Source organism: Columba livia, chromosome 12 (genome assembly GCF_036013475.1).
Source record: "Columba livia isolate bColLiv1 breed racing homer chromosome 12, bColLiv1.pat.W.v2, whole genome shotgun sequence".
Taxonomy (NCBI): Eukaryota; Metazoa; Chordata; class Aves; order Columbiformes; family Columbidae; genus Columba; species Columba livia.
Window position 1 is genome coordinate 13,234,892 of NC_088613.1, and position 23,656 is coordinate 13,258,547.

General features: G+C 36.8%; 1 long non-coding RNA gene across 1 annotated transcript in view; it reads right to left on the bottom strand.

Annotated features, from left to right (window-relative positions):
• LOC110357208 (uncharacterized) overlaps positions 1-23,656 on the bottom strand; it is a 108,355-nt gene that overhangs the window by 37,898 nt on the left and 46,801 nt on the right. Inside the window, exons 13-14 of the long non-coding RNA XR_010475691.1 lie at positions 5,740-5,898; positions 1,804-1,924 (exon numbers count right to left, since the gene is read on the bottom strand). This is a non-coding gene — a long non-coding RNA (uncharacterized LOC110357208). The remainder of the gene's footprint in view (positions 1-1,803; positions 1,925-5,739; positions 5,899-23,656) is intronic.

The window sequence follows — 23,656 nt, forward strand, 5'->3', positions numbered from 1 at the left end:
ATTAAAGTGCACTGCCTCATGTTCAACAATACTTTTTGTTTGATGAAAGATAAGATAAAAGAACTTTCATCTTTAGCCAAAACAACACACCATCACCACACTCCATGGAGTGACAGTCAAAAATAAAACAAAAACAAACAAAACAAAAAAAGAAAGCTCTTGGCTGGCACTGCTCTGAGACAACTCAACCACTGGCTTTTTGTCTTTCAGTTTTCATAGTATAACCAAAAATACCTTGGTTTCATCCTGATTCTTGTCAAGAATACTGCTGAGAGCTCAGAACTTTTTATAAAATAGATTTACTGAGAAGCTGGGAGCAAATCCATTTAGATGAATTATAAAATAAGGGCTTAGCATTCAGTGGCACAAAATGACAGGGACACGGTGAAATGAATTAACCCCACTGGTTTGGATGTAATACCTAGTGTCTTTAAATGTATCATTCCTACATTTCTAAAACTATTTAAAAAGAAAAACTCCTAAAATGTCATGAGGGTAAAGGAAGAGACTGAAAGAAGAATTGAGCTCTTCATTCTGGTTTTGATTTCTTAGTGATCTTAGCAAATCACTACCTCATTCTTCACTTTCTGCCTCATAAAACTGAGAAAAAACTTGATATATATCTGACACTTTTAATATGAAAAGCACTTTAGAGAAGCTTTTTGACACAGGATGAAAGATTGTACTTTGCCATACAGAAAAGCTGTATTACCTGATGCGCTCATTATACACTGTCAGAGAGCAACAACTTTCAGCATATTTTCCTCTTATTATTCCTCACTCTTTGACCATGTTCAGTAATTACAGATGGAATTTTGTAGATTGCTTTAGTGACTTAAGAAAGTAATTCCTTTGGAAATCCAGGCAAACTTCTTTCTCAATTGTTCAGACATGTTTTAAAGGTATTTGGGCAGGGTTTTTTCTAATGCAGCCTTCTCAGTCCACACAGTTTCAAAAGCAGGAATCATCCTTATACAAAATCTTTGGCATTTCTTATTTCTGTAAATGGAAAATGAATTATTTTTCCTTTCTGGTGTCACTAAACACCAGACACATGGTGACAAAAGCAGAATTCACATCACAAACACAATTATTTGTGATTTCTATGCTTATGGGTTTGGGTCATATCTCAGAGCCAGTTCTGTTTCTCCCCATTTGTTGTATGGGCTGCACAGAGGCACAAAGATAAGATGACCACATTGTGAACATTACATGATCGTTTCTGCTGCACACATTAGTTGGGCTCCCGTGGCTGTGCTTACAGCTATTGGAATTTCTCTAACAAATCAGAATGATTTTTGGCACACTTCAGACTCACTCTCCTTCAGCAGAAATTGGCCTGCCTATTTTAGAAACAATCAGAAAGCACCAACCACACATTTATTTGACTACCTGACCTGCCCTTCAAAACAGTCATTACCATGCAGAATAATGACATTCTGCAAAGAGGAAAGTGCCATTCTCAAAAGCAGTGAGTGCTTTTGGGAATCATTTCAGCAAGCCAAACAATGCCGTTCAGCCAATGAACTGACATCAATCCTAAAAATACTTCTTTGTATGTCAGTGAAAATTATGCCCAGACACACTAAACAAGGAGGCTGTATGTTACTTGTGGGTGGCAGCCAGACAAGACCGCTATCTCACTATCCATCTGCTTCTTCCCCAGTGCCAAATCCTAGGACCTTTATTAAAAACAGGACTTGAATTATGCAATTTGCCAGACTCTGACCCTTTCCTACTACTGGGTCTAACATAGTGTCATACTCGTGTCTAGAGGAAGGGAAAAAAAAAACAACAACCTACTTCTCTTTGGTTCGTTTTCACAGGAGGTTCAGCCAAACTAAACAAGTTGTTGAAAATTATTAGAAAATTCATGGCTTCATGTATTTCCATTTCTTCAACTCCTCATGCCAGCAGATTTTTCCTGAGAATGAAAGTCATTGTAGAGAATAACTCAGCCAAGTGCAAAGGAATCCAAAATGATATCTCCTAATGCAAGTGTATCTCTTCACAAGCACTACACCATGGAGTACTGTGGGGAAACTGCTGCAGCAGAACGTGACAGAAATGTGGGCTGGAGAATGAGCTGGTGAAGGGTTCCAGGACTCCTCACAGCTGAGATCTCCACCTGAGGCTGCCGTGGGCTTGTGAACATACCCAAGGTATCATTTTGGTCACATGTATTGAATGTTGTCTGTGTCTAACAAGATGTTTCAGATTCCAGAACTATTTCAGGACACATTAATTTCCAAAGATTTACAGTAAAACAAACACCTGGGAGAAATTTTGAACATTACCGTCTGCCCTTTCAGTCAAAACTAAGGAGAGTGAATAAAAAAAAAAATAAAGTGAATAGCTTGAATCACGTATTGAACTACAGTATTGCCATATAGACCATTTACATGTAATAATATGAAATTTCCAAATTATATTTTTGGGATCAATTAATATTTTGAGATTTTTTTTTACCAGCTGGATGATACCATACTATATAGAATGAATACACATTTGGAAAACGAGCTATAGAGATGTGTAATTTCATTTCAATTGCCAACACGCAAATTTGGCAACTTAAGACATCACCGTATTGCTACAGGGCAACTAATGGGCACATTGCAGGACAGTCTACAACAGCATGTGTTACATTTCAGCTGAGATATTATCTAATGTTGTAAAGCAGAACTGAGTAAGAAAGATTAAACAAAAGCAAAACAATTCTCTCTCTCCCTCTTACAATTACTTTTTGTCTGCCCATTGCTCATTGTGGGAAACTTAACTCCAGTCAATAGATGAAACTTTGTGTTCTGTTTTTTGGCTTAAGTGTTTCAGGTACTTTCAGAAGTCCTACCAAAACCTTTTATCATTTACAAGTCCTACCAAAACCTTTTATCATTTACAAGTCCTTTGTAGGCCACAGCTGATCCTAATATACTTTGTGAACATTTCTATATTGAAAATCCTAAGATTTTACCTTTTAATGTTGCCTTGTCACTTCCTTTTAGATTTATACCAAATAGAGAATAATTTTCTTACTATAAATTATTCCACTTCAGGCAGTCAGAAAGGTGTATGCATGGGACAAGGACATGTGCAGTCTGAGTAGCAGAGGAAATTCCACTTTAAATTGAATATAACCAGAAAAGGAAAGCTTACGATAACAACAACAACAAAATCACATCTAACTCAAATGTGGCATGGCTGCTATGTTCTCAAATATATCAGTATTAGTGTATTGTTTCCATGCATTTGAAAATATTGCATGATTATGGAAAGAAACTGAAAACAGAACAGAGGAAGCTTTCTGAAGACTGCAGAAATGGACAGTAAAACTTTAAACATACTCAAAATATAGAAAGTTGCGGTGGGAATGTTGACTTTTAAAAATATATTTGACTGCTTTACAGAATACACAGTAGTGATTAAAACCAGTGTCTGTTATATTATGATAGAAGTTCCTCTTTTCTCAAAATTTCTGTTGGTTAGTACTTTAGGCTTATGGTTCAGCAGATCATTTTTTTTCTTTGTTTAATTTAGGAAGAGTAACTCCCTTTTATAAACAACATGCACTCTGGGGCCAAGATAGTTTTACTGTGCACTTGTTATTTAAATGAGTGTAGTGTCTCCATATGGCCATATGGATGCTAGATATATGTTATATACTCCAGGGGCATTGAAGGGTTTAAAATACATATGTTAGCAAATAACGCTATGTTGGCATCCATGCATTGCTGTCTTCACTACAGCATACAGTACTATATTCTATTTTTTCTTTTATTATTTTCCTTAGAAGTATTTTTAAGAGCTAAAAAGCACCTGGGGATTTCACAGAGACTTTACTTTATAATCAGATTATTTCAAGAATTACACTCCTTGAAGCGTCTTATGGCTTGCAGTCAGTTCTGGTATGGTAAATCATACTTCTATCTATGCTCTTCAAAGCAAAACTGAAACTAAAATCCATATGTATAACTATAAATATTGGTTAAATCTAGAATTCCTAGACAAGCTTCTTAGTATTAACACTTCTCATTTATTATGATACTATGTTAATTCATGCCAGATGGAGACTATTCAAATGTTCATGACTTGTACTTGTCATGAACATATGTTCCTGGAATAATGGAGTGGTTTCTTAGCAAACAACATCCCATATTTAAAGACCTATGATGAGGGTCATAAAAGAAAAAACATAATCAAAGAAAGGCACAGCTGGAAAAGGAAAAAATGAGGTTCTTCACTACCTGTATACTGGGCAGAGAACTTTAACCTATTCTACCCAGCTGAAGTGGAACACTTTGTGTTTTCTGGCTGCCCCACAAAGCAATTCTTCTTGTACATTAAGACAAATACTTACAGCACAGGTGAAAGCAAGCTAAAAATTAGGTCTTCAAATTCCTGCATTTCATTTCAAGGCCTACCTTGCAGAAATGTACAGGCTGAACGTGTGTATGCTTGGGAAGTGTCAATTAGAGTGCCTGAATATAGAGTTAGAATTTGGGTCTTGTTACTATAAACCAAGGAAAGGTATCATGAGGGATAATAAAGGCTTGCTCTTACAGTGCTCTCATTGATTAAGTCTTCAGAGATAGGTGCTGTAGAAGAAATTATAGACTATTTATTTTAAAAAATATTCTGCTTAGTTTGAAACATAGGTTTCTCAGCTTGTAGCTGTAATGTCCTGAAATTATGAGCAAAATTCCTCTTCCCCACCTATACGCCTCATTCCTAGTGCCAGAGTTACCTTTTATCTGAATGCTTAATTTCTAATTCAATGAAACAATTGCTTTTGTTTTCTGCCCCAAATTGCAAATTATCTCCAATTAACTTTCTTGCAGATGGGCTTGTTTCTGATGGTGAAAATATGATTTGACTAGTTAAGTGCTCTTTTTCTTCCCCTTTGAAACACACAGAGGTGCAATTATTATCGCTAACACAATGAAAGGTTTCAGAACACCTTCCTTAGATTTTGTCAAAGAGAGATACAAACTCCAAACCTAACTTGTGCCCTGACATAACTAGAACATGCAGGATTTCCAAACTCATTCTGCACACATTTAAATGTGAAGACTTGGAAAAAGACAATAGTAGAAAGTATATTAACATTGGGAAAAAAAGGCAGCAAAGTTCAAAATGGCACAGGATGGACTGGGAGTTGGGCAACAGGGATAGAAGTGGGACTACAGAGGAGAAATCCATACAAAAAAGGATCACACGCTCCAAACGGATGTAAAAGGAGTGGTACAAGCAGTTCTGAAAATACATTCACAGCAAATCAGCACTAAAGGAAACTCAAAAAATATGAACATTTCTTCCAAGACACAGAAGTTGCATACAAAGGAAAGAAATTGTAATAGGGGGGAAAAAAAAAGCACTGTTAAAAATGAAACGAACCAAAACCAACCAACCAACCAAAAAAAAAACAAGGGGAAAAAAAAAAAAAAAAACAAAAAAACAAAAAACAAACAAAAACCCCACAACCAACCACAAAACCAAAACAAAATAACACTAAGTGAACCGGACAGGTTGCACTGCATGTCACACCAATACTTTTAAGCCTTAAATTTCAGATATGTAGAGATGTTAATAACCACAGGAACAATTTTTATCCTTACACTAACCGAGTTACATCATCTCTAATAAATATATTAGAAGGAAATGTCTGTTTAAAATACTAAACAATGTCTATACAACAAACTTCCAAAGACACTGTCAGAGGAAGATTGCATGAGGGGAACTTACCTTTCTGGTAGGTAATTCTGCCAGAATACAGCTCGTTCTTGCTCAGTGGATGACGCAGTGGCCCATTTCCATCTCATGGCCTCAGGCTGCTCAGGAGAGACATGCACTCACACAGACAAAATTCTGCTAGAAAAATCTTGGTTTTGCCTTTTTTTCCTTCTGGGGAGGGAGAGAACAGGGCAAAGCCAAAGTGAAGAGAAAAAGATGTGAGTTGCTGTTGCCTGTTGGTATATAGCACCAGTTTAGGGTCACACTCTGTGTCCACGGGAGAAGCACAGATTTATACAAAGACTGTCCTACAGTCAACTTAATGTGGATATGGTGTCTGTGATGAGCTGATCTTGTCTCATCTCTTGTACTTTTCTCACAAATCCTGCCAGATTTTACTGTACTAGACAACTCAAAATAGAGATCCATACCAAATACAAGTAGATTATTAAACTACCATACTGATGTTCTTCAGGGTATTGGGAAACTAACGTAACTCATTGCTTTAAAAGGTATTTTAACTTAATGTGCCTGTCATCGTTCCCAAAAGGGGACGCTGGTTGCAGCTACATGTTTACATTTTAGAGGCTCAACAAAATAATTTGACCAATCAAACCATAGCCTATGTATAAGCACCATCTTTTAGGCTGCTCAGGGTCAGGATACCATCCATTTTGGATGGGCAGATGAGAGAAAGGAAGAGACAGGAAATAAGGACTATAAGAAATTTTTAGATTTTGTATTAGCATGACAGAATGAGCTTCTGCAGCATTGAAAAGACCATTATAATATTTATCGAGTTCTGCCAGTAGTAATGGCAGCATGTTTCCCCCTCAATACTGACTCAATGTGCATAGAAAATGAAAACCTGTTGGATGAGATAATAAAATGTGCATGTGTCCTGCCTGATAGCAGTAGCCCTGGTGATAATCCCATGAATTCCCAAAACATGTCCCAGCATGATTCAGAGAACAAATATTGCATCCTGCATAGAAAGAAAAAGGAGAGGAAGGGGTGATAGTAGGCATGACCAAAACCTCAAGACTAACAAACAGATTAAAAAACCTTCACACAACTGTTTAATTCAGAAAACAAACAAACAAACAACAACAAAACAAAAACAAACAAAAACCCCCACTAAAATCAAGTATTCAGTCTTCAGTCAGATACAACATAAAAGTCCCCATCACTCAATAAAATGCACAAGAGAGTTATTTTGTCTCTGCCATATATGCTTTGTTTGCAAGCACTGAGAAAATATTTCTAAACCATACGCCTTCCTGTGGCTGTGAAATATCATGTGTGCTCTTAAATGTAAAGGCTAATACTGTTACAATCCCTAAATATATTTCCCCCTTATGATAAGAGCTGCTGTACAGAAAATAATTGAGAGACGTAATAATTTTTTTTATGTGTATTAATCCATTACTTTAGAAAAATGGCAGTTTTCTGTTTTCAGTCCTCTGAGTGGAAGAACGAAGGAAGAGATGAAAAATTCTGTATACTTTTCAGAAACGGTGAGGTGATGCTACTTACACCTAGAATGTGTGTTTGCACATAACCCAAATATATACAGGCATACATATATAAACATAAATATGAACAACTTTTTAAATAGTGTTACTTTATTTTGGGTACAAACAAAAAATTTTTGAAAATACACAAAAGCTACTGTTAATAACCAAGGGGAAAGAAGAAATACATTCTTGTGCCTTTTTAAAAACTACTGTTTGTTCCATCACTTTTTACTACAGACCATTTAACTTGCTCTCTTCCTTCAGTGACAGAAGAGAAATAAAAAAATGTCAGGTATTTTAAACTGTGATCTGCACTACACTTGAAGTTTGAACCACAGTTCAAAATCCTTGGACTCAGAATTGTTGCTATTCCTAGATACGTCACAAAATTCAGCTCTGCTAGAAGTACCTGGATTCTACCTAATTAAAAAAATAGGACAAAATGTTGTTCAAGACAAAGAAGTCGTGCGAAGCCAAAAAGCCTATGAACAATTCAGATCGCAATGTATTCTCTTCTCTTCATCATGCCAGCACAGCTCAGAGCTGTTCTGATTCACCTACTAAACCTCATTCCCAAGTAAATGCTTGTTTTACCTGTGCAGCTTTTAATATTTTCCCTTAAAATAACAATGCATAACTTGTCTATAGGAAGTTCCATTACTATATCTAAGCATAAATATTTTTCTATTGTCATCTCTGAAGATGATGGCACTCTCTTTGAACACATGCACGTATACATCTAGAGTAATGATTTCCTTCTTTACATTAAGATGAAGATCTCCTGGAAAGTCTTTAAGAAAAGGATAAATTACTCTGAGCCATATGTGTTACAGTAATCTTTATCCTAGGTCAGTGGTTCAGCTTGACTCTCTTGAAAAGTGACAGCTTAGGCATAAAGGATGAGGAAAGAAAAGATACCATGTGTCTGCAAATATTTTTCTACCTAGTACGTGAAAAGTAGGAACTTCTAGAAGTAGCAGGAGATACTGCCTGCAATACTGAGTCTGCTGGAGTAGTATCCCGTAAAGGATGTTCCAGAGCATCTAACATATGTGAGGAAGAAACTTGCAAATAGTTCTTCCGGAATGACTTTTTTCTATTGACCCCTCAAAAAGATTCTGCATGACTTTTCTTGTCATTGCTGAACATCGAGATCTCACCAAAGAAAAAAATATTCCAAAGGACAAACCCATCAGAAGTCTAAATTCTTTACAGAGTGCAATAAAACAAATCCTATACTCCAAGTCTAAAATAGTCTTCTATTCAGTGAATAAATCAGTGTTACTAAGCACAATGAAAATGAGAGAAAGGACACCCTGCACTTTATTTGAAATACACTGCCCATATTTGATTTTGTATTCTTTTTGTTATTCAGTGAGTAACGTACTACTGCACCACTTGCCTAGATTAAGAAAGTCTCAATCTACATGCTTATCATTTAAAACCACAATTCACCCTAAGGGAACACAATGGGAGTACACGATGTTAATTAGACTTACGGCATTATATCCCAAATCTGCATTGAGTACAGCACTGTTGCTGCATTCCCAATGCCTGTTCCTTCAACCTCTTCTGAAAAGAATCTGCACTTAGTCAACTTGGAGCATATTACTTTCCCATAAGGGGAAGAGACTCATGTAAAATGTACCATCCTGAAGTGAACACCACTTAAACATTAATGCCCTGTTCTTTAAATAGGCTTTCCTTTTATGTTCATTTTATCCTAGTGTCATGTGAAACCGCTTGACATGTTTTGTTTGGCTGTTTTTTCAAAGACTGCAGATTTTACTCAGTCCAACTTTTAGGCCCCTGCAGCCCATTCATTCAATTAAAGCACCGCGGAATGAAAACAGAAAAAGCGCTTTGCGGAGCTTCAGAAATATTGTCTCTCAGGAAGGCTGCCTGCGAAAAGCGAACAAATCCATTGTGCAAACTGGTGCATTCCAATAGAATAAAATTGCTCCTCAAAGCCTCTTTATCCAACATGGATTACTGACTCCTGATAGCTGTAGGTTAGCTGAAGGTAGAGTCTATCAGAGGCAGGAAAGCTCTTATTACCTTTTATTATAACACATCCTCCCCCCATAATCTATAAAAAAGCCTCTAGGAGCTCATTCATTTCTACACCTCTTCACCGCCTTTCAGTTTCAATAATTCCAAGTACAATTCAATACTCTTTTCAGCCCACCGTAGTTTTCATATGTGTTCACATGCTAAATATTCCTAAAATGCCCCTGAGAAAGATAAGACTGCCATTTATTATTTCAGATTCTTGGGAACCGCAGTTCTTGCAGCTACCTGGGAATATTGTTTCAGAGAGTTTTGCTAAAACCTCCAACCATACCACCCAACCACACTAAGTGAAATTAATTTTCATGCAAAGTACCATGTGATACCCTTATATATATATATATATATCAGTAACATAAATAAATAGCAGAGGAAGATATTTAAAACTAGGCTGTCAAGCAAATGTTAAACTTTTTTATGAATCCTGAACTAAGATTTGAGGAAGGTCACAGCAATAACTGCAGAAGACTAATTATGCACTGCTTCATTCTGATTAAAAACTCAGGTATACTGCCTGATTGTCCAGATTTCAGACACACACACATATATACACACACACACACACACTCTTCCTCTTCAAAAAGAAAAGAACGAGGTAGCTGCACAAAATCCTTCTCCTTTTTCTTAAGAAAGAGCAGAAAAACACAAAAATTGAGCAACTATTCATATATCCCACCCTCCAATACCTTCACACAGTTTTGGTAACACGGACATTAATTAATTCGCTTTGCTCTCTAGCACCGCAGGATGCCCCCTTTTACCAAGCCCACAAATTCAATCAGGGACCACTCCAAAAAGAAGTTCACATTTAGACTGGTTTGAATGAATCTTGAATTTCCAATGAATGTGATATAAAGCTGAAGAATTTTGCAGGTGAATCAGCTGTAAAAATTGGTTGTTCCAACCCGCTGCATGGTACTTGCATCTCTTGGATAATAATGGGGCAGTTTGGATGTTGCTTTTCCACTGTGGTTAGAAAGTGTTTCTAAGAAATATGTTCACACTGCCTTTTTTTTTTCCTGCTTTTTATTTTTCCTCTATTTAGAAAGCAAATCTCACATGAGAATGATGTATCACCATACTCAGTGATATATCTTGAGATCTGGGATTTGCCAAAATAAACCATTTCTCCATATTCTGATATGAAAACCACTTCCTGCAGGCTTTAAATTTACTAATTATTAATGAAAATGTTGATCAGGAGCCTGGACTTCTAATTCATATTTAACAAACAAGATTCTTGGCAGAGCTTATTGCAAAACTAATGTGAGAGGAAGGAAACCCCAGTGGTACTGTCTGTATTCTTCACAAATTTGTTCATAGAGCTGTCACACACTGGCAAGGAATACCTCTTTTTTTTTTTTTTTTGTACCAGTAAATTGGTACAAGTTTTAACATTTTATTCAAGAGTGTTTTGTAGCTTCTCAGAGACCATTTTTTCATATGTAAAAGTGAAACGTAGCATTGAAAATATATTTTCTCATGCTTTCTTTCCATGCAGTATATTATGACCATTTCAATATCAGACAATGCTTTTTCATTAATTTTCTAATTGGCAATTATAACCTAAAAACAGTTATTGAGGGAAAGATTAAGCTAAGAACTAGCTTAATTGAATTATTATTATTACAGATTTGCTTAAGTTGAAATTTGACATTATTTTCTATTAGCAGAAATTAACTTTCTTGCCAACATATCATAACTACTGATTTTACACACACATCTATGTTATTCCACAATTTCACCTGAATATATACGAAAACATTTGGATTATTTACCTGAAATTTGTCCTGACAGTTTATGAAAAATTATTGAAAAAATTCAGAAGTTAATCTTATATCCCTATTTTCTGTATGCTAGTGCAGTATCAATAATTAATCACTCAAAACTCTTTGTTAATTTATGAATTCTAAATGCCCTTGTAATACATATGAAAGAACACATATACATACACATAAATATTTGATTTATATCATTTTCCTTCTTATTTGATGAAGTCCTTGTTTGTCCACGCACTACTGACAACCAGTATAAACTTAGAATAACAGTACCTAACAAGAGGCACTTTAAATAGATGTGGTCGAGTGAGAGTCTATTTTTCTCATCAATGAGTATTGTTAAACATGTTCTTTCTACACAGTTATAAAGGAGAGAAGCCAATTAATCTTCATCTTCAAATGAGATAAACCAGATGAAAATGGGCAGCTTACAAATTAAATGCTTATTTACTTGTTTAGTGTATAGCAACTTAAAAAAGATTTTTTTTTCCTTAAATGAGGCAAATTATGGTTAAATTAACTCCATTAATATCTTTGATGACAAGAGAGTCAAGAAAACATCATGAATTATAAAAAAAAGGAATTAAAAATTCAAACAAAGCATTCATTAAAATAATATTTGCTGTCAAAGGATTTGGACTGGCAAATCAAACACCTGCCCGAGCTAATAGTGGCTAAAAAACATGTTCCATAAGCATGTAGTTGGTGGAAAGTACTGAAATAAACTCTTAAAATAGTTTCTTCTGGGGTGGGGCAGAGGGGAGGGAAAACCACAAACAAGCAAACAAAGCAACTTATGTGCAGAATATTTCAGCTTGGTAAGATTAAAATATTACAGTGGTATCGCAGTAATTGGTACAGGATTAGAATAGATTCTATCACAACGTATCACTTTCCCACTTGTGATACCCATTCCTATTGCAGGTTCCCTCCTCCTCATTTTCCCTTTTCAGCTTCCCAAAGCTCCCCATGCAGCTTGTGCAAGTCACTCATTCATCAACCTCTGCACCAGCCATCACTGTTTTTCAAGGTTATCTATAAAGTGAACTTAAAAGCAAATGTAATAACTATGAAACTGTTAAACTGCAAGCCTAAAGACTAAACTCTATAATTCCAAACATATTTGCTTGGGAATTCCTGGAGCATCAGGTCCTAAGTTAAAAAAAAAAAATAAAAAAAAAAAAAAATATACATATATATATATATATATACACACATAGGTGCTTTTCTCTTATTTTGCAGCTTATGTTCTTCTTGAATGTAGGGTGATATCGATATCACTTTCTTGGGGATGGGATCAAAAATGTTGTCCAGAACCCATTGTTAAGTGCATAAGAATTACAACTTCCTCTGAACTCCTAAAAAATTATTTGTATGTCTTGCAGTAACATTAATGACCTGAACAATTTAATTTGTTAATGTTTTGGCATCCTCAAAGCCAGAGCTTTTATTGTCTTCAACCAGACCTGTAGGACAAGAACACTTCCTAAAAAAGCATGGCTATAAATATAAACTTTGGATGTCAGCTACCAACTGGCATTATAAAATAATGACCTTTTTCAGCTAGGAAGACCTTATGACCTCTTAGACTTTAGGGCTGCATGCTGAGTACATAGGGTCTTCAGAGATGACAGTGAAACAGAAACAAGATGATATACTTAATCATATTCAAAAAAGCATGATCACCTCCAGCACCTCACAGCAAGTGTTTTACAGTATAAATTCAGGCAAGACAAAAGGGGATATTTCTACTCTTACTTTGGCTCACAGTTTGAACTCGCACTGAAAATCAAAATTTTTGACAGCCCCCTTGTTCAAGTTCAGCCCAAGTTAGGAATGAGACAAGCGGATCATCGACTGTGGAAACTTTTACATGCTAAGGGGAAAAAAAAGTGGTGTGACATTACTGCTGCCACAGAAATGGTACGGACGCAGTCACTGGCCTGGCTCGTTCCAAACTAAGCCACTCAGCTTGGCCATCTTGTTCTTATTCTCAGCTCTCACTCATGCCAATCCTGCCTTAATCATAGAATCATGGAATAGTTCGGGTTGGAAAGGACCTTCAAAGGTCATCTAGTCTACCATGTAGCACCACAGTAGGGTTTCATGCAGCAAAGATAACCTGTTACCACTTCCACACTGCCCAGGGTTTACTGTTGGTGAGAGCAAAATACGTATGAGATGACGTGTTGGAGTTTTGCCAACCACGAGTGGCTCAGACACAGCTGGGCCAGTGGCTCATGTGGAAAACTGAGGCCAAAGGCCAGGGGATCAAGCACCACAGCATACATAAGCCATGTGCAGTCTTAGCTATTAAGAGCCAAAGAAACATGTGGTCTGTATCATCACTTACTTTTCTATTGTAATGTATGACTTTTTTTTTTCCTTATCTACTAACTAAAAAACTTAGAGCCAATGTTTTCCAATGAGGATATGCACATCAGTATTCTCTCAGTGTGTTCTCTCTTCTCCAAGCACTGCATCGAGCTAATGGATGTAGCAACATCCCAGTCCCTGTGCTCCTGTCAGTCTGGAGTGCTGATTACAGGAGAAACACTGATATGGACCACTGAAGTATGTTTTTAGTTAGAACATAACCAAATTGCTTTGGGTACTGGATTTTATGCATTACTTTTAAATCAGTGTAGCTAGATTAAATTAGTTTAGGAATAGAAGACATAATGAATACCACGCAAGTGTGGATTTCTAAATTATTATGAGAATTACAGTTGATCCACAGTAATTTCTCAGTCCTTTATTGTGAGAAGCATGTGGGACATGTACTCAATCCCCTTTCTTCGATATTATTTCTATTCCAAACTTATGTTTTCAGCCCCATAATGGAGCTCTCTGCAAATAGATGAATTGGGAATATAACGAAGAAACAGGATCATGTGCAGAAAGTGCTAAAACTACTCAAAAACCAAACCTAAATATGACAGATACTTTAATGTATAGAAATATGATGATTAAAGACAAAAACTCATTGAAAAGATATTCCCCCCTCATAAATTTATAATCTGATAGAAGAAGAGAAAAAGTATCTCCTATGTTGTTAGATGAGAGGGAACTTCTAGATTTTTTTTTTTTTCTTTTTTTTTCTTTCTGAAAAAGGGTCTTGGAATTTGGGCCTGTAATATAAAGGATGTTAAATGATGGTGAGTAAAAAAAAAAACTGTATGTATGTTCTTATGACATATCTTTCCTCTCTTTCAGCTTAATCCTGATTAGTGTTTTCATTAGCTTTCCTGGGCTCAGCACAGCTGACTTGTTCTATTTCTCAGCCTGCTGAAAAGGGGATTCTTCTGCTATGCACAAGCCCTGTTTCTCCATCAGAATGTGCAGCGAGACCTCTCCTGGCATCTTACACTTTTTCTATTCTGAAAAGGGCTTGTCAGGCTACGAGATGACATGCACCAAGTCATTACATTTCCTTTTTCTGTGCCTCCAGCTTGGAAGGAGGTTTATGCAGCAACAACAGTCTGTTTTCCCTTGCATTGTTTTTCCTCTTTATTTGTGTTGTGTTTCTGCCACAGTGACTTAATTTCTGCTACTGACAGTATTGTCTCACCCACCTTCCTGCTGCCAGCAGGAATGGAATTAATGCTTGGCACTTATGGCTGCTGGTGAGTTTGTAAGGCTAAACACTTTGGTTTTATTTAACTCAATTTTATTCTTTCTATTCTGTCCTCTAGGATTGGCATTAATGCCCCACAGGCAAATGAAATGCAGTGTTCCAAAACTACTTGTTTGCTAAGTGATTTATTTGCTACACAAATGTTTTTCATTCTTCTCTACCTCTCAGCAACCTATTTACCATATATTTTGTTGTTGTTGAGAAACAAAAATGTTTTGTACTACGTAGCATCAAAAATCTCTTTTTTAAGTGCATAGAGGAGGAAAGGGCATGTGGAGAGAGGGGAAATGGAGGATTTCACCCATTGCAAATTCCTTAGACCACTCTGATCTCATCTGGAAAGTGAAGGAACCAAAGTTTTCTTCTCCATGGGCAATTCAGTCAGGCTGCCTGCTGCCATTTCCTAGGTGAATACTCTCACCACCAATTCCTTGTTTAGTCCAAGCAGATGTTTGTTGATTTCAAACCACTGTTTTTTGTATAAATAATTAGAAATTCAGTGGGGGACACAGAGAGAAAAGATGCTGTCTTGCTGGTAAAGACTGTCAAGATGGGTCTTGGGAGTCCCAGATTAAAAGCTCTAAATCAACAAATATTTAATTACTTCATATGTAGTGGAACAATGATTATAAGAAAGTATGAAAAGGACCAACTTCAGAGTAGAAATTCAGCATTATAATAGCTGCTGGGATGTGAGAGACTTCTCATCTAATTCATATCAGAGACTTTAGGGTTGAGATAATCAAAACCTTCTGAGAAAAAACACAAAATAATCCAAAGAGCTTTATCCCTTTTGCCTCTAGTGTAGGACAGGATAAGATGCTTGCTAGAACCAGACAGTACACATGAAGTCAGCTAATAATGAACAAAAACAAACAGATGATTTTGATCTCTTCTCTGCTTAATCCCTTTACCCAATTCCCTTTCTTCATTGACTGGAATACTAACAACGTTAACTCAGATGTGTTTTATAACCCATTTCCACTCAGTGTGTTCCCATCTTATTGTGTTTTTTTTTGTTGTCCATGAAGTTCAGATTTTGGCAAAGCAGTGCCAACTCACCCATGCTGAGTCCTCAGAGACACCAAGGAGCACTTTGCAATGCGCAGGTGGCACCACGATGTGGGAGCTTAAGTGGTGGTGCCATTTTCAGCTGAGTCAGAGCAGGAGAAGAGGAGACCGTCCACAGTACTTCTGCTGATCTCCCAGCCAAGGGGCTCTGTCCTGCCAAGGGCATTGATATGACCGTCTGAAACTTGATTTGACAAGAGAAGATGATAGGGATATAGAACTTGTTTCGAGTTTAAGGTCTTTTATGTTTGTAGCTGACAGGCTGAAGAGAACTGCACCACAGGCAGCAGAAATGGGTCAAGCACTGGTGATGGGACATCACACTGTGAAGAGAAGCAATGAAGGGGAGAATCTTTAATACCATTTCAAAAAAAAAAAAAAAAGGGTGTCTTTTTTTTAAAATTCAGAGATGTGATTAGAGATTGAACAGTTGCTTCTAAGGTGACACAGTGAAAAGACCTGCCAAGGACTAGGCAAGAGACACACACACAAAAAAGACAAAGGTTAAGAAAGAAAGAAAACCTTTTTCTGGAGCAGCTAAGTAAAGTTGAATAAACATAAGAAAACAGTAAGCATAAATAATTATAATTTATAACATAAGACAATGAATTGAAAAGAAGCAATTCTTCAGTAGCTATGTGATAAATAACCCTGGAAACAAGTAAAAATTAAGGTAAAGTGAAAAAAGGTGCAGTTAGTATGTATTAAGAATTAAAAATATCCCCTAGAAGCTACATGTGAGCACAAAACATAATTTATTGTGATGAATAGATAGATTCCCTTCTAACACAAAGGGCTACTTTTATTACCAGAGAGAGGAAACATTTGGAATACTTTGAAGAGCTCAGAGTACTTTTTTTAAGCTACAAATCCTGACAGCCCAGCAGAGGGTGACCAGAAATTCAGGACTTTTAATTATTCAAAAAAATTAAAGATGAGAAGCCTGTCGTCTTTCACAAGGAGAAGGTGAGGGAAAATTAGCAAGACAAAATGTTCCAAAGGGAATAGAAAGGCAAACTGTTAAAACTGTGTTGCAGCTAGTGTAAAAGATAAAGACAACTAAAGAAAACACTGAAAAAATAAGACAAAAACCTAGAAAATAAATAGCTAGGATAACACAGGAATAGAAACAAGATGCATGGTCAGTACAATAAATCCCCAAATCTACTCAGTACAGGCCCTAATCCCAGCTGCTGGGCTTTAAGGGTTATACCACTGCCCGGCCTCACACTGGGGCAGCTGTTTTTTGCCACTGCTGTGTATTCATCTCTGTTCCCCACCACTTATCCTGCCAGTATCCATCACTAATTGCTGTTGTTACGCTATTACCGTAACTGCTGTTTTATGAGAGGTTTTTTACCTCTGCAGTTTCACAATTCCTTTTGTCCACCAGAGAAATTTTTGCACAGGGGACAGTCAGTCTGAGGGAGTCCCTCACAAAACCAGAAAGAATGATGAACCACCTTTAGGTACTAATGCAAGGAAAGAACTTCTATCCTTTTGCTTTCTGAAGACAATGTAAAAGGAAGTACTTGCCAAGAAAACTGTCAAATTAACAGGTTTGGAATAAGAAAAAAATTTTGGAAAAGCTAATGGAGAAAAAGTAGTATCTTATCTAAAAATGAGCCACCTGATATTAAAATTCTATCACCATGATTTGCTCATAGATGGTTTGGGACGAATACAATTTTAAAGTTAATTTCCTTTGGAAAAAAGTTTGAAAGTTTAAGTAAAAGGAAAATAACTTCTCAGTTACAAATAATGATGGTTTTAGTTAATAAGATGTTAACTACAACTTTTTTTTTTTCCCTCTGCTTCTAAACTGAAGATTACTTTGTTCAAATGCACTGTGTTATTTAAGATCAGTGATGACAAGACCAGTGCTCCAAACTCACTTAAGCATTGCAGAACAGACTTGTGTCTGATGTTGCTGTATTTCTTCAAGGTGTATTCCTCCCCACTTCACTTTTAAGAGCGAAAAAAATGTTTCATTTTCTTAAATGTATATATTATAAAAACTTCCATAATATTAATGGCATCACCAGAGAGGAAAGAGAAAAAGCTGAAAAAAGCTTACGTGGTTAAAAACACTAAACTAATTTCTGAATGGCATCAATAGGAGTTTTATTGGGTGGACTGATTTCTTCTAATTGAAATAAGCTGACCAGCTTTCACCCTTACTTCATAGGACAGCCCAGAAGGCTTGAGGAGGCCAAGGTCGTATATAGATCCTTCTTCCCTGTCTTTTCAGTTTCTTCGGATATACCTTTACATGACAGGCTGACCAATCAACCATTTTCCAGAATATTGCTTCTTTTCAGTTATCTGAACCTACAGAAAATCCCCTTTCATGGTGATTTTCCCCTTTCAAGTTCATGCAGAGGGAGTCAAACAAACTTTCCACTGCTTACGTGACCGAGTAATTTACAAAAAGGAATCTAGGTTTTAATAACTTTGAAAAAACTTGCTGAGCAATTTATATTCTTTTGTTAGCCTATACCATAAATAAAAAATGCCTCCCCAATAATTATTTTAAAAAATAATTTCTTAGGGCTTGATTTCCAATTCAATCCAACAATAAATCTAGTAAGAAATTTATATGACTTAATTTAAAGCATCTAATTGAATGATTTAGCTTTGTGTAAATGTAATGAGCCATTTAATAAAATCAATAACATTGTAAAGTATAAACTAAATTATTATAAATGAAGGCAATAAAAAAGGAACTCCTCTGTATTAGGAAGGGTGACACTTGATTAATGGGTTATTATTGAAAGTTGCAATAGAGCAGGCAGAAGATACTGGGATTAAATTTTCAGAGGAACAAAGGTTTGCTGCCCAGCATACATACAGCATGTAAGCTAGGAGTCTGACTTCCATAAACAAAGCGGACATATTCTCAAAAACATGAGAGGGTAATTATGAAGTTCCTGCAGAAGTTCCTCTGTCTAAATACTCCTGTGTAAGTAATGTTTATCCTTAAAAACATAGTCTCTAATATATGAGTTTGACGGGAAAGCTGTGTTCACACAAACACTGGTAAAACTTACAGGTCTATATTTTCCATTAATAAGATCTTGATAAATTCCAATACCTGCTTACCAAATACATTTTAATTTCCTTCTCTGAATGAGTAACACATTAGAATACTGTTATTTAGGCATATTACTACTTTTAAACAAAAAGGAAGGATGAAAAACCGCTTACAAAAATGAACGTTAAAGTGTGACAGGGATAGTTTACTTTGCATACGATAAATTCCTCATTTCTGCCCACATTGCCACATATCTCTGAATATCTCCAAGAAAGACACGAGAGGAACCATATCATTTTCACCACATAAGAGAAGAAACAGGAACATTTCCCTTGGTTTCTGCCAGTGATTCCACACCCACAGAAACAATCGGAGGACACACTAAATAAAGATAACAAAAGAAAAACAAGAGGAAGCATTAACAAGAAGAAATATCTACTAAAATAAAACCCCACAGATTCCATTGTACGGCAAAAGTGCCAGACCCTCCCCTCTCTCAAAATACCGACTTCAGATATTCCACTCAACTTCACTAAACCCAGCAGCATCGTGGTCCTGCAGAGCAAACTGTGGTTTATGTGAAAGGAATCGGTCTCCAGAACCACATAGACAATCCACTGCTTACGCCAAAGATTTTGTTTCTTGCATCAGGACAGTATTTTTGACTTAGAACATATTGCAAAATGCAAATTACTACATGAGGTGGAAAACAGCTGTGATTAAGAGAAAAGAAGAATGCCACAGGCAGAAAAAGTGTCTCAATCTACAATCCTGCATTGAAAGCACAGAGGAACACGAAAAGCAAAAACATAGGTCAGCCTCTGGCCAGAACAGATTAATAGAGGGAAACAATCAATGATCTGAAAAAGCTATGTGCAAAATCAAGTCACATGCTCACTGAGTTACAGATTTATAGCCAAATCCAGACCTTAAATTTGCCTTTAAAATGGACAAATGATGGAGGGCAACAAGTCCTTTCCAAAGGCAAAAGCATCTCACCTACTATTATTTCTTAATAACGGAGGAAAGAGAGACATCTAGCTGCTAAAATGAAATTAGCAGGGTACACTGTAAACGAGATCACAGTTTTAACAGCAGCACCCTGCTGTGTCCTTGAACCTTCATCCATGCTGGTGGGACAGTCTGTCTGTGTTGCAAACTGGGTGGGCACCACATCATCCGCAAAAGTGACAGCTTATGCAAAAGTGCCTGCATCAAAAGCCAATGGATTTTCACCGAGGAAGATAAATAAATGTGAGGGATTGCCTGTCTCTGAACTGGAACACAGTGGCTTTCAGTCCAAAAACTAAAAGAAAGATTGCCTTCATTCACATGAATGATGATAGTCAGAAATCTAGCTAGAGGGAGCATGAAGAAAACGTGTTTTTTTTTTTCACCTTGCAGAGAATTTGACTGGACTGCAGAGAGAGATAAGAACCATCCGGTCAGCAGAGTACCTGAACACCAAGCAACATGGTCAGTTTTGCTCAGTTTGAGATACAGAAGTTAGGCAGGGAACAATAGGAAATTATTAATCATGTCCCTGACAATTAAACTCAATATTTAAAGTGCTCAGAAATAGGTTCCAATGAGATTTCCTGCCTGAGCTGAGGTTTTCTTGTTTTGTGTAAAGAAGTATTTCTTCCTGTCTCCATAAATGTGACGATCAATGGATGCATTTTCACTTGGGTATCTCTCAACAAAACACTAAAGAGGAGGCAGGGAGGGCATTTTCAACAACATCCAGCCGAGTGTGTGCAGAAGGAAGGAGGAGAGTGCATTACTTTCTTTCATACAAAAATACCCTTCCATTTCACACCTGATAAATCAAATACACGCACTGCATGTCTAGCTAAACTGTACTATTTTTCACATAAACTATACAAGAGCTTTGTTTAGTGTTGGCTGATGCTATGGTTTAGTCAATCTGATTTCCATCAGAGTGTCCTTGTCCCTGCCACTGGTGTGGTCTGCTCCATGACCTTGTTTCAGGATGTTTCCTAGGCATACACAGTTTTTGAGAAGAAATGATCCAGATTTTCATGTGAGGATTCAGGTCAAAAATTTACTGTTACACAGAATATAAGTTAGCATTCTCCAAAGAAATAAATATGCATAATAGATAGAACATTTCCTACTTCTACATATTTAAGGGATAGAATAGATAAATGAATATACTATTACAGAAAAGCACTGAGCATCTTAGTAGAATAGCTTTTTTCCTAAAGCTGAAACGGTGCATTTTTGTTGTCTACTTTAAAATCAACACATTGACAAATTAACAGGTGCAACACAGAAAATCATACTAATCAACAATGTCGTAGACAATATCTCAGATTTGCATATGCAACGGAAGTCAGTGTAGAACTTCTTTAGTGTTTCCAGCCACAAAACTAATAAAATTTATCCTAAATTTCCACATATGGAGAGATGTTACCAGCTGAACACTGCATACCATCAATAAAACTTTGGATTAAATTGGTTAATTTGTAAACTCTACAATCCTTTCACCACATCTGAAATGGTTGCTGTAAAGCCTACCACCCACATGTTCAGCAAGGACTACAGAAAAAGGCTGAAGTTACCTTCTGCTGCTCAGTTTTGCCCTTAATATCTACTTATCTAATGAGATGCTTATCAGTGAAATGACCTGGCTCGGTGAGGCCTGTTCAGCACTGAAGCTGCGATGTGCCAGCCAAAACTGCCTTAAAAACCCTCAGAAGTGCCATCACTATCATCCATTGCTTGCAGTATCAAATGCCACGAGTGTCAATTCAATAACCAGGGCATGCAAAATGATGCTCTTCACAAGCAAGTCACGGAAAGTGTCACATGGATATCTTGTGGAAAAATCTCAGTTCGCACAATACTGGGAGAAAGTATTCTCTGATTAGCAATATTTGTAAAGCTTGTCAGCTTTGATTAAATGATGGAAGCGTGTTTAGATCAGTTACCCAATGAGAAAGATCCTAACAATGGACTTTGAAGATCTAAAGATTGTATTAACTATTTTGTCTTTAATAAAAATTGTCTCTCTGCAGTAGTGGATATTCCAAAGCCCCAGGCTCCAAATTGCTTTTCAAAGATCTGAAGCTCCCTCTGAGGTAAGGAAATCAGTTTTAGTGCTTCACAGGTTTAGTACTGCTTTAAGCACTTCACAGATTTACTATCCTACCCACCTGTTCAACAAGCCTCTGGAAGCATGTAGATGTTTGTGACCTTTTCCAAAGTTCAGAATATCTGTTGTTTACAATGTCTCTATTCAATAATGACTTCAAAGGATTTTCCACATATGATGTATATTGGTATTGGGACAAGCATCAGCACTGCAGTCTTAATCCACATCTTGGTTTCATAATTTATTTTCCGTTAGAAGACTTAAAATACTTATATCTTGCTAACTATTGGAGTTTTGAACATTTGGCACTTCTAGGGTACATTGTGCTGGGTACACGTAAGCACTCATAACTGTTATGTTTGTCCCACTTAATAAACTCTTATCTTCCAAGTCTTACATATATATATACACACAGGTTTCTAAAAAACAGTTTGGCTGTCTCTAGTATATCAGTAGCTTGAGAGGAAGGATTTTCAAGGATCAAAACTTCAGAAATTATCTGTTTGTGTTCCCAGGTAGTCCCCATCGCACACTTGAGCCTGAGCTGCCTCTCAGTCTGAGATGTTTGAAGGGAATGAGACTGTGTGCCTGAGTACACGGGAAGAGGAGAGAAGAAGCCACCAAGCTGCCCTGATGCCACAAGCATCAACCAACTTCCCAGACTTTGAACCAGCACTGTAAAGGAGAGTCTGCCACAAAACACAGCGTTCACAAACAAACAAAAAAACCACCAACAACAACACATGAAATGAAATATCAAAAGTTCATTGAAAGAAGAGGGCACTGCAGATTTAGTTGTTTCAACTGAAATCCGTATCAGCAAAATAATATAAAACGATTAATAGATTTAACCTTGTAATTGCCTTCTGGATAAGGCTGAACGTTGGCTTCAAATGGCTTGTAATTTAAGGATGAGCATAATTCAGATTTGTCAAATAAAGCCCAGGCAAATTATTAGGAGATGCAGAAAGCATTTTGTCCATACCTTATTCATGGTGGATCACAATTCTCTCTCGTTTTTAAGGTTATGGTCAAATGTAGAGCAGAGTATACGTTAAGAAACAAATAACAGAGCTCAGAAATAATTAAATGCCAAAGACTATGAAAAATTTCAATGAAAGAGCAAAACTAGAACTCAAGAACTCTTCATTCCCCAATCCAGTGGCTCATCACAGCTCATTGTGTCTCCAGCCATAAGCTGTATTTCCTTATGTCAAGCAGAAAATAAGAATAAATAGGAGTCGGGGGGAAAAAAGATTGAGAGAAGTAACTTGCCTAAGAGAGCTAAATGAGATGACTCTGGTCTATTTTCCTTTGTTATTCCATGCCTAATGAAGTGTCTGGGTAGTTGGAACAGCTCCTGCAGCATGATCTGATTGTTGTAGTTGCCTGTTTGTTTGCCGTGAGTTATTGTTTTATTTGGCTTTCGTTTCTGAGCTGCTTCTCTGGTCTGTTGGGCAGACGGATGCTGCTGGATTGTGTTTATGAGCCTGTAAATGATTGGGGAGCTGCTGCTCTAACATAAGAGATTATGAGAGAAAGAAAGGGGCTGTGTTGTGCTAGGAAGAGCACAGACTGTGGCAGCATATGATGGTCTTTCCATGTCCAAAACCCAAGGCAACATATGAATGCACAACAAAGTGTGGATTTTTTTCCAAAAGCAAACTAGTCGGTTTGTGAATTGAACTATTACGTATTACTCAG